Source organism: Cydia fagiglandana, chromosome 7, assembly GCF_963556715.1.
Source record: "Cydia fagiglandana chromosome 7, ilCydFagi1.1, whole genome shotgun sequence".
Classification (NCBI taxonomy): domain Eukaryota; kingdom Metazoa; phylum Arthropoda; class Insecta; order Lepidoptera; family Tortricidae; genus Cydia; species Cydia fagiglandana.
Window position 1 is genome coordinate 20,510,051 of NC_085938.1, and position 13,202 is coordinate 20,523,252.

The following is a 13,202-nucleotide window of genomic DNA, read 5'->3' on the forward strand; positions in this document are numbered from 1 at the left end:
TCTGAAGCCAACCAATTTAAAAAACATGAGGATGTTAATGTAAGTAATTATTTAGGTTCAACAGAGATTTGTCATTACAATATTACACTTTTTGTCGATCTTATATAAAATATATATTTATGAAGATTATTTTTCCCTGACAAGAACATAGCAATAATTAAAAATAGTTACATCGTGTTTTACAGCTCTATATATTTCACGTGAAATCAAAACAAAACAACAATAAAGTACTTAGTTCTAAATTCAAATTCTGATAAACGAATAACCTAATAATTGATGTACATGGAAATGAGCATTCGTTTGTATTCGGAAATGCGATGATTGCCGATGTGCATTCTTTTTGGCCCTTTACTGTATTTTCGTTGTTGACTTTTATTTGTATTAAGATAGGTACAAACGGCGATGCTCTTAACTGTCCATCGGTGGACCTTATGCCTTTTGTAATAAGGTTTACGAACTGTCAGTTAACAGTGTGGTCATGGGCGATGGTATGCGGTTTGTAAACATAGTCCGAATTTACCTACTCGAAAAAAGTGGACTATATCTAAAACGATCCCCTCATTAGTTATAGGGCTTGTAATATTTTTTTACAACTAAAGACGCTTATTATATTTCACTTATAACTTAATTGATAATAAGGCTTTAAAAACCTCTAATAAAATTCAGGTACTACATATGTACTACATTTATACTTTTGTAAGTCAGTAAGTGATGCTTATCGGGAAATCAAAGAACTCATAATTACCTATATAAAAATAATTAAATTTACTATTTCGTCTCACGTTCAATAAGGCCCGGGGCCGGGCCTTGTCACCCGCACAGACAGAGGGCCTTTTTAGCCCAAGTACAAGTTCAAGAATAACAGAGAATATAGTAAGTATAATTTAGTTTATTTATCTCAATTATACAATTTTCACACAGGTAAAATGTACATACATTTCAGCTTGTAGGTACTTATCATATAACGATCGTTTTTGTCATAAAAAAATATTTATTTATTACACTGTGCTAAACATGAGAACAATATGTTATAATCTAGTTCCTTTTTATCCTATTCAGTTCACATACATTGTTCGTGGGTAATAAGGCCTACAAAATTTCCCTTTAGGCCTTATTATCCTTTATCTGGAATTAATTACGCCTTAAATTTAAAATGGTATACAGGGTGGAAAGATAAGTCGGGCCCTGGAGGGAGCCTTAAATCCTTAAGCTGGCTCATTTTACTTAAAAGAGACATTCCTTTATTTTTAAAAAGAAACAAAACTGCATTAAAAGTATTTTTCTTTTTTTATTCAATCTGGCTTGTCAAACGAAATCTTAAGTACTAAATATTAGATTTTATGGATATTTTGTACAACAGACGAGTGTAAGACCTAATGTTTCTTGGAGAAATGTTATCATTAACATTAACTGTATCGACTAGTAGAATAAACTTGCGAGTTTTTATTTTTTGGAATTTTTAGTCGGTTCGAGTCCCGGGCGAGGCAAGCGAGTTTTTAGAAAATCTTTGAATGCAGTTTTGTTTCTTTTTAAAAATAAGGTATAATTAAGGTAATTTCCCTCCAGGGCCCGACTTATCTTTCCACCCTGTATACTTGTATAGTAAATTAAGGCCTAGATTCATTTGATTGTTGGCATTTTGTTTTATAGTTTCATGTGATCCACGATGACGCGCTGCTTTGGTAAATCTAACCTTTAATAACATGGCAATACAAGTCAAGGCACGCGTTTTCGTGAATGACACGATCTATACTTTGCATTTGTAATAGGTACAAGATTGTAATATAGAGTGTTTGTTACCTAACTTACTAAAACAATCGATTCCAGGTATAAGACAATTTATTCTCAGAAGAATATACATACCTATACAAACGTCACTTTTAGAAATGATTTAAATTGTACTACATCGCAAAAGCTTAGTTTGTGTTTCGTAACGATAATTGTGTTAATACCTTACCTACCTTACGATGCTCCGCAAACTCCTGCATCTTTTAATACCACTGCCTTTTGTTATCGTTGTAACTTTTGAAAATGTACAGTCTCCCACGAAAACGATCTGATAAACATTTTTAATGTTATAAACCTACAGAGTTGGGATGTTTAGTGGCATTAGGGTGAACAATGAAGCAGTGGATTCGTTGTTGTAAATATTTTTGGCGTGATAACGTCTTATAAATCGATGAACACCGGTCACGTTGTGGCCAAATCTCCATGATAACGTTGTGGACAGATTTCCATGGTAACGTTACGGCCACGTTTTCTTATGACGTTATCACGCAAAATTATCGTCCGTATACTGACTTTACAGACAACCATTTTTTGATGAAATAAATTAATGAATGATTCATAAAAGTAAAAAATAAATAATATTGCTAAAATTTTCATGTCTTGAACAACTTGCGATTGGAATCAACAATTCAAAATCTTGCGTATTATTACTTCATATGATGTCATACGGTTGTCAATATTATGGAAAGCCTATACTATATAATAGCAATCTGTTCCTTATTAGCTGGAGTTATACGGATTCACAATTTATGAAAAATCCATGTATGTGTCGAATATGATCTCTCTACGTGCACCGATGTTAGCGTAGCATAATGTTAAATAAGTTATTTCCAAACAAAATATAAAACCGAACAAAGAACGTGCAAATTTATTCTAAGACACGTGTGACAGACAAAGAGCATATAATCACACGTGACAAAAAAGTTGGTAACCGCATTGACATATTAGAATTAAGAAAAATATAAAATACGATCCAGTAAGGCTGTCGTTCATACTACTTTATACGGGCCCGAATCTATCATGAATGACAAGACTTATCATAACATGCCAACGTTTGGTCCAGTTCGGTCATGACATTACAAAATCTCCTCAGTGAGGAGGCCTCAAACACTTATCAGTATTTTACAGTACTGCTTACAGCTATTTAATTGTTATTTTAACTACTATTCTTGAATGCTGGGCCTTGTTACCCGTCGGGCCTTATATTCCTCACCTAACTTTAACCTTAAATTTCTCTGTTGCCTTCAAGAGGAAAAATAGGAAAAGCCTGATTCGTTGTAGTCCAGTTATCTGGCTTTCGAAATCACTCGGTTTTATAGCTTGAGCATCGATTTTTTTATATAAATTTTACTAAACGCTGACACTCGTTCATCTCATTTTAGGTACAACTTTGCATAAGTGTATTTATTATATTGTAAAATATTTCAGATTTTCAAGGGTGATTCGTTGTAAACACACTCTTTGGGATAATAATGACATTTATTATAATTTTTTTTATCAAGAGATGTGAACGCTAGCGACTAAACGGTGACTGCCTTTTCCGCTGATTTTGCTCGACACAAACGATTTATAAACGGCAACTAAGCCACTAGTATTGGGTTGCCTATAATCATTTTTCCGTGAATGTACTCGTAAACCTCTATCCGTTAGTATGCGATTCATTAATGGACGCACCATCGGGACACGGTTCTTTAACACGTAATGTTAATAATCAGTGAACATCTTTAATTACGCTCAAATGCTTAAGTTTCAGTACAGGTTTTCATATGAGCTGTACTTTTAATTGTTAGTACAATCGGCATCAAATAGATAGTGACGGCCAAAGTGACCAAATATAGCTATAGGATCTAAATGTGGACGAATAAGGTCAGGTGAAGCATATAAGGCCCACCTTTATTTTAACTGAAATAGTTCTATTAATAATCAGGATATTATTAACAAATCAATTCAATATAGATTTCTCATTTGTTCATGTTTCTTCACATACCAAAATAGTTATATAAATATCCCAGCGCTTTTGAAAAATACACGTTTTATAAAAAAACCGGGCAAGTGCGAGTCGGACTCGCGCACGAAGGGTTCCGTACCATAATGCAAAAAAAAAAGCAAAAAAAAAAACGGTCACCCATCCAAGTACTGACCACTCCCGACGTTGCATAACTTTGGTCTAAAATCACGTTTGTTGTATGGGAGCCCCATTTAAATCTTTATTTTATTCTGTTTTTAGTATTTGTTGTTATAGCGGCAACAGAAATATATCATCTGTGAAAATTTCAACTGTCTAGCTATCACGGTTCGTGAGATACAGCCTGGTGACAGACAGACGGACGGACGGACGGACGGACAGCGAAGTCTTAGTAATAGGGTCCCTTAGTAAAAGGGTAAACCTTTGGGTACGGAACCCTAAAAACCATACCATGTTGGTTCGGAACCGGGCCTTGTTACTTGCACTGACAGTTGAACACTGACTTGAACAGAAGTTCAAGAATAACAGAAAATATTACCGGGCCTTATTAGCTTTTATCATGAATTAATTTCATCTTCAATTTAAAATGGTCTATAGTAAAATACGGCCTACATGAGTCATGGAAAAACAAATTGTATTTTATTTAGAAAGTACTTATATGTTGTTCATAATCTTCAGTAAGCTGACTTCTAAGAGTCTATCTATTATAATTAATGTAGATTGACAGTTTACTTAGCAAATTGTACTTTTATACCTTTAGGTTTTATGTCGGAAGTATTTCAGCCAGTTTGTACTGAAACAAGCATTTGAGCGTAATTAATGATGTTTACTGATTGTTAATCTGAAATATACCTATTATGTAGGGCACTTAAATTATTTTAGCGGACCGAGCGGATATGTATGTTTGTAGACCACTTATTTATTTAAATAATTAAATTGTAATTCATTCAAAAAAAGGTTATTAAATGAGGGATATAGATACCTCACCTACCTTATTACAAAGCATTACAAAAATGTCCAAAGGCCAAAGCCACGCTGATAAGACATAAGACCTCATAAATACCTATAAATAAACGTTCACTGAAAAAACTTTAAGGCATTTTTGATAAGTAATTATTTTTCGTTACCTACTGAGTTATCGTTTTGCACCGAATATCAATGAAATAAAAGCACGTTGTTATTTGATAGATACATTTATATAAACATCGTCACATGAAACCAATATAGGTACTCGTAAACCATACCACTGCGATGGAAATATCGTTCTTTCAACTGATAATATAGCCACAAAAACACGCTGAGACTGCAGGTCGAGTCTTGGTTTCAATTTCTTGATGATATATCATTGAATTAACTTTCAAAGCACGTGATAGCTCTCAGAATAGCAACAAAACTGGTTGAAACTAAAAATTTTATTGCTGATATTATGTGAACAACATTGCTTCGTCTTCATAAATAAAATTTTAATAATTTATATTGTTTACGTTAAAATGTGAAGAAATTTGTTGATAAATTGTCTATCTAGTATATTGACATTATGTCATATATGTTTTTAAAATGACGTAATATGAATGCCAGCACAATGAAAATTTATTCCAATAAGATAAAACAAATCTTCAAACTTTTTTAATTTTTAGTGAATTAGGAAGAAACTAATTACGCTGATTTGGTTGTGTTCGTATATATTTTAAATAATTTGTTATATTTTTAAAGTATTATGACTTATGAATAAAAACAAATCAAAATTTTAATGACTCTGGATCTCCGTGTGACATTATTCATTTACCCTATTTATTTTGAACACAGTTTTTCACTGGTATCATCATTCGTATACGGACATGAATTTTTGTCAATATATATGCCAAATTGAAAAGTCAATTTGGAAAAAGCATGTACGCGTCCGCTTCCAACGGCCCACAGCGGGCATCTGAGGAGAAGGAGAATTTGACAGATATGGCGGATGTATGGAAATTTTACGAAAGTTTACGTTTACGATTGAATTTCTCTGTAGCCTTTAAGAGGCAAAATAGGAAAAGCCTGATTCGTTGTAGTCTAGTTATCTGGCTTTCGAAATCACTCGATTTTGTAGCATGAGCATCGATTTTTTATACAAATTTTACTAAACGCTGACACTCGTTCATCACGTTTTAGGTACAACTTTGCATGAGTGTATTTATTATATTGTAAAAGATTTCAAATTTTCAAGGGTGATTCGTTGTAAACACACTCTTTGGGATAATAATGATATTTATTATAATTTTTTTTATCAAGCGATGTGGACGCTAGCGACTAAACGGTGACTGCCTTTTTCGCTGATTTTGCACGACGCAGTCTTAACTACTATAGGCATCTCGTTTGCAGACATTTCTGCTCAATACAAAATTGATTTTGCTAGGTTTATTTCTGGATTAAAAAACCTTGCTCTGCATTTTCTATCGCATGTATAACGGGGAGTATTCCAAGGAATTTCGGATTAATCCCTGCCGCTTTATTCCGCCATTGCTCTACGCGACAACATTACCATCTTCACTGCTCAGATGGTTGGTACGTTGGCAGTCCTCGACTGTGCGTTTCTCCAGAAGCTAAACTATGGAATGGACTGTCCCCCTCGGTATTTCCGGACCGATATATACGACCTATAAATCTTCAAGAAAAGGGCGTACTCCCGTCTTAAAGGCTGGCAACGCTTTTGCAACCTCTCTGGTGTTGCAGGCGTCCATGGTCGACGGTAATTGTTTAACATCAGGCGATTCTGCTCTGTCTGCTCGTTTGTCTGTTTGTATATCATCGCTCAAAGCTGGACTTTGCCTCGCCTGTGCTCTGTATCCAGTGACAATACACGGGACGGCCACACAGACACGTCCAACAGGCCTGATTTGCATCCCTATTCAAATGAGAGCATAACGACAGTCCTTGTGTCTAAACCGTTTGTGATATTTTAGTCGATACTGAAATACCGAACTAATAAGGAGTCAGACCGATTCAGAATTAATAATTTCTTATGGTTTTGATACGAGCTCGAAGATTGCTCACGCTAATAATGCATGCGAAATGAAGAAAAAGTCGTGCGTGAGATGTGCGCTAATCACCAAGACGATCGTCAAAGTCGTATCAAAACCATAACAAGAGCGATAAATAAACAACCATGCATGCTTTCCTGAAAATCAGGGAAGCTCTAGAGAGGTCAAGGTGTCTAGTAAAACTAACCGTGAATCATTCATAACTGGAATTCCTTATAGTTTAATAATCGATGATCTATGTCCCCATGAATCAAAGTAACCCCAGTTTACGGCAGTTAGTACCTATGTGATCTTCTAAAACTTCTGGATAAGGGTACCTATTACGTAATAAAGTGTCATTCTATGGAATTTGCTAACTAAATACGCAATCATTTACTTTTAATCAAACTAGCTAAGCTACTGTTTGAATGATAACAACCAAACCAATCAGCCCATGTGCTCGTTTGCCACTTGTATCACAAACCGGAAGTGAACCGTACGTCCGGTGTCTATCGAGAGGTGATTTAGACCAAATTAACGCGGCTTCGGTGTATTGTCTACGCCGTAGTCAACAACTCCTTTGTGTCGAACTATGCCTACATTCTGGAGCAACTAATTCTGTTCATAGTTAGATTATCGTCATCATCATCAAATTTTTTAATTTTAGGTACCGTAAAACGGGGTGAGTAGGTTTCGCGGGGAGAGCTGGATTATGAATGGGGAGAGAAAGTTTGAGAGGGGGGGTGAGAAGGGATTTTAAGGCTACTGCTACAAAAATAATGTATTCCAATTTAAAATGGAGCTATAGTAATACGCATAATAAAAAAACTTGATCCAACTATCTTCCAAAATCACCTTTGTATGAAAACTCCTCTCACCCCAAATACGAGGCACTACGGGGTGTGGTGGGTTTTCCTCTTTATCGTCAAAGTTATGAAATGGAACTACACAAAATAAAATAAAAACTAAAATACAAACATCCGGAACACTTATTATATACACCATTCAGTTTTCATATGTAAAAATAAAATGTTATCGAGGTTTGAATTTCAGTTTTGTCCCTACTCACCCCATTTTACGGTATCCGAAGTTCGGCATAAAATTCATGTTTCGGGTTAAGGTCCGGTTTCAGCCAAAAAACCGCCGAACCACAAGGCACGAGCGAGGCATTCTGTAATTTAATATAATTTAAAATAAAATATCAAAAGAGTAATAAAAATAATATGTCAGATCTTAGTCGGATCTTTAACCTTGCCTTGTTTTGGATTATAATATTTTATTTTATTTTTTATTTTATTTGGAACATAATATTTTTTTGTTTTGGAATAATTTAAAAAAAATCTATTTGCGGCAACTTGTCATTTCTACCTGCCAGATGATCTAGAAAGTAACGTATGGCATTCACTCGCACGCATAAGTAAGTTTGTAATCCTAGTTATACATATACTATATACCACTTAAACATTATTACAAAGTTACTTTTGTAGTTTGTAGTAAAGCATCGTTCTAATCTGTGATAAAACATAGCTTTGCCACACGACGCACTTGCACTTTGCATGTAACCAATACAATTTCAATTCCATTTAAACCATGCGGCAATGGGCCCGTGTTATCTGCCAGCCCAAAATCAATGGCCAGGCGGAACCAGCCGCCTTTGTTAGACGTCTCGTAAACCACCAGAATGGCATCTTCGAAATTATGCTGGAACTATACCTATAACAAACTAGAATTCAAGTAGGTATGTATAGAAGTGATCAGAGCTCAAAATGATCTCACGTGTATTGTGTCGCGAGCGAATCATCTTTTCAACTAAAGATAAGCAAAGTGTAAGAAAAAGACGTGCCTCCGAAAGTCAAGAAAAAATTATGCTCGAAAAGATGGCGCCATACCTTTGGCCTATACCTACTTCTATTACTAGAATAGATAATTAATACTTACCATGTAGTTATTTATTATATTCCATAATCGCTTTTGTTTTGTGACTAAGTAACTGTTCTAATGCTTACAAATTACCAATAGAATATCTTAATGTAGAAAGGCATTATCCTAATAAACCAGTATCATAAAAACTTAAAATATTCTTCTTAAAATGTCGGTACGAAAAGAGAATAGGTAATTTGAAGCAAAATTGAATAGAATGGAACTAAAGCATAATTGAATTAGGTATTCAGTTTTTAAAGTCGAGCGAAGTCAGATACTGGGTCTCTTTACAACATTATACTTATTATGTATCCTAATAAATGAAGTTGTATTTTGTGCAAAACGATTTCGACTTTATGAAGGATCGGAATTTGGGTAGATTTGGACTCATTTACGAAAAAAAATGCTTTGAATTGGCGTCACGGTCGACCATATTGCGTAGGTTAAGGTGACAGTCCATTTCCAACGACAGCTGCATTACTGTTCATTTTACTATGGAAATTGGCAATGTCAGCGAGGCGTTCAGTACCGGTAGTGCAGCTACGGTTAGAAATGGAATGTTACCATAAAGGTTACATTCAGATGACAACTGCAGCTGCATTATGGTTGCAGTGTTAACGCGGGCGCTTTCACTGTCAATTTCCTGTATAAAATGTGACGTCCCACGGGAAAAGGTACCTTATGGCGGTTGGCGCTTACGCTATTATTAACGTCGCTTCAATATTATTGCGGCGCTATGCGACGTAAGCGCCAGCCGCCATAAGGTACCTTTTGCCGTGGAACGTCACAAATGATAAACATACGTTGCTGCATTACTGCCACGGTAAAATAAATATTTCATACTTTTTATGATTCATCTCCTAATTAACTTACGTGGAAGCAAGATACGTCGACATTAATCAGCATAGCATTGTATACATCCTCTACAAAGATACTTGTAACCTTACATTTAGAACAAACAAGTTCCCTTCAGCCCTCGGCGCCGGCACGTGTAAGCCGTGTTGCTAAATTAGTTTAGTTAAAATTCTCCGCATTCTGTTTTTATTACTGAGCTCATCCGTCATAAAGTTTTATAAGTACTTACGGGAATGTGACGTCACTACTGTTTTTTAACCCCTGACGAAAAAGGAGGGGTGTTATTTGACGCCAATGTCTGTCTGCGGCATCGTAGCTCTCAAACGGATGGACCGACTGGGATGAAGTTTTTTTTCGTGAAAGGGAGTTTCCTTGTGGTGGTTGATCTTGCCTGGGGTCCGCTTGGCAACTAATCTCAAAATTGGCGTAAGCATTCGTATTGACGAAAGCGGCTGCTATCTGGCCTTCAATCCAGAGGGGATATTTTCCTTCACCGAAAAGCGACTGGTCAACAATATATGATACATAAGTTCCAATATACTCATTGGTTTGAACCCGCGACCTCCGGATCGAAAGTCGCATGCTCGCAGTTAGTGAATATAGTCGAGGAATTTGACGAGCGAAATTTTAAACAGAAATATATTTCTAGAGTATCTAATTGAAATAAAAAGGTACTCGTAAAAACACGCTCGACAGCCAAATCTTCTGTCAGTGCACCATATCTTTTGTTTCATTCTAATTTCCTATCTTGACGCGTTAAAATGAAAAGCATCTTATCGCCATGGCGTACCAAGACTCTGTAAACAAATGGCCCTTAACCAAATGATGTAGGGCTATTCCTCAACGTCATATCTCGCGATAGCCGCCATTTTGCAATATCTCCTCAGATTTATGATGTTAGGCGCGCTCGGTACTCTTAACTCGATTATTTAACGCCTTTTGACATGCCCCGATCGCTTTTCACGGAGTTTTTCTTACCTTCGGGCTCGTCAAATATTTTAATTTTTATTATAAGATGTGGTAAAATGCCTACCTATACTTTTAAATAGCAGAATTGTTACATGAAAACCTCATGCTCATTTATATTACTGTACTGTACGATACGTATTCAGATTGTAAAAACAAATGAAGGAATTGGTGACCGAAGAGCTGGCGGCTACCTCGCACAACGTATCAGCATTGCGATACAGAGAGGAAATGCCGCCAGCATCCTTGGTATAATGCCTCAAGGGCCTATTTTAGATTTAAGCTAGTTATTAATTTCGTTTAGTAGTACAACTGTAGGTGGACATGTATATTGTATGTAAATAAATGATTTAATACATGGCCTTGTTGAGGAATTTGATTTGATATGATAACCCATCCAGATCAAATTTATGGCCCGTTATTACAATCAGAATATGCCTCCTTGTCACCGCTAAGTCATTTAAAGATACGTCAGTGCCGTCTTTTGACAAGCCCGATCGCTTTTCGCGGAGTTTTTCGTCACTTTTTAGGTTCATAAACTATTTTCATTTATATTATTAAAATATGGTAAAATGCTGGTAAGTTAGTAGGTACTAGTAAAATTTTAATTAAAGTATTGAAATTTATCCTCAGATTTATCATTCCAGAGGCGCTCGGTACATTTAACTATTAGGTCGATTCTGTTCCCACAATTTAACATGGTTTTCATCTTGTTTTGACACGACCTTGGCCGCAAACAGCGTTAGCGGCTCACGTTGATTGTCGCTGATGAATTGCAACCAGTGCCCTGTTTATCAAAAGCTTGTAACTTGCAATACAAGTGAAAGTCCCTTTTTGACAGCTTTTGCTAGAAAGGGACTTCCACATGTATTACAAGTTACTAGTTTTTAGGGTTCCGTACCCAAAGGGTAAAACGGGACCCTATTACTAAGACTTCGCTGTCCGTCCGTCCGTCTGTCCGTCTGTCTGTCACCAGGCTGTATCTCACGAACCGTGATAGCTAGACAGTTGAAATATTCACAGATGATGTAACTATTTCTGTTGCCGCTATAACAACAAATACTAAAAACAGAATAAAATAAAGATTTAAGTGGGGCTCCCATACAGCAAACGTGATTTTTGACCAAAGTTAAGCAACGTCGGGCGTGGTCAGTACTTGGATGGGTGACCGTTTTCTTTTTGCATTTTTTCCGTTTTTTTTTTGCTTTATGGTACGGAACCCTTCGTGCGCGAGTCCGACTCGCACTTGCCCGGTTTTTGATAAATAGGGAGTCATCTCATAAGCCGTGGTTTCCGCGGATTCGCCAGGTAGAGGTTTAGGCTTCGGGTATCCATACTGAGACATTGGAGACTCCGATGGCTTGAGCACGTAGTCCATATATAAAGTGGTGCAGTCTGGAGTACCAAATGACCGAAGACCGTCTGGACGTCCTGTCCTAGGTACCACTGCCGGCGTATTATGGATAGCTTTATCCACTTGATAAAATAACTGTCATTGTTTAACACCGTGGAATAGAAAGTGACGGAGACCATTTTATCACGCTGTCACGTAGACAAGAACGACAATCATATCCCTACTGGAGAGAACAAGTGCAAAAGGACCTTAGCGAACTCGGCGTCGTCAAGACAGAAACGACTTTGGATAGATAGTCACGGCGGACTTTTCCGAATTGATAATTGTTCTTTTTCTTACGTAGGGATATCTTACTCTGATATTTTCTTTGAACATAATTTCGGACGCAAAATTACCGCCACCCACACATTACACGTAACGCTGGAAACAACATGTTAATGCCAGCAACGTAATCAAAAAGGCTCTCATTATCATTAATCACGCGCCGAAGTGACGTGACGTCACGACTCGGAAATTAATTATGTACGAATATATAAATTATGTGGAGTGTTTGCTAAGAGGGTAAGAAGGCAGGATGATATTTTTCGTCACCTCTGGTTTAGGTACTTCCAAACCTTACCTTAATACGATAGTGGAAGACCGCTTCTCCATACAAACGCAGTCCCCATTTTCCTCCCTGGGTATTAACATTATAGAACATATTTTACACAATTCGATGTATATTGAATATACTATCCTACCGACTGCGCCAATGTTAGATGAATAAAAGATCGAGATCTATAGCAGATTGGTTTATTTCCAAATGTCCAACTACCGACATACTTATAAATCTACCCTACGTAATAGTTATTGTGCTTCATTAATTTTTTTCGTTTTTAATTGTTATTATTTGTTTTTCGCTCCTTATTCCTAAATATAATAATAAAATCGAAAAAATAAAATAGGGGCATAAACAATAAAATTTATAAAAATATTTTCCAAAATATCAATAGATATCCAAGGAGGAAAATAGAGACTACTTTTGTATGCAGAAGTGGTCGTTCACTAGGTATATCCTCTAAACAATGGAAATCTTGACAAATTCATCAATTACCATAAGTGAAATCCTAAATTTTAACTAATTTCAATGGCACAATGAAAGACCTGCTGGAGCGACGGCGTTGTGAAAACAGCAGGCTTACCAACGGTTGGCTCAAAGTTGAAACCAACAACGGATCCCCAAATACCGCAATTGGGCGTTTTAATACACATAAATTGTAGGTTCTTCCTTCTCGAAATCACGAGCACGATTGACTCTCTAGGTACTAGGAGAAAAAGTATTCCAATTAATCTTATTATTTTCGATTTTCCATTA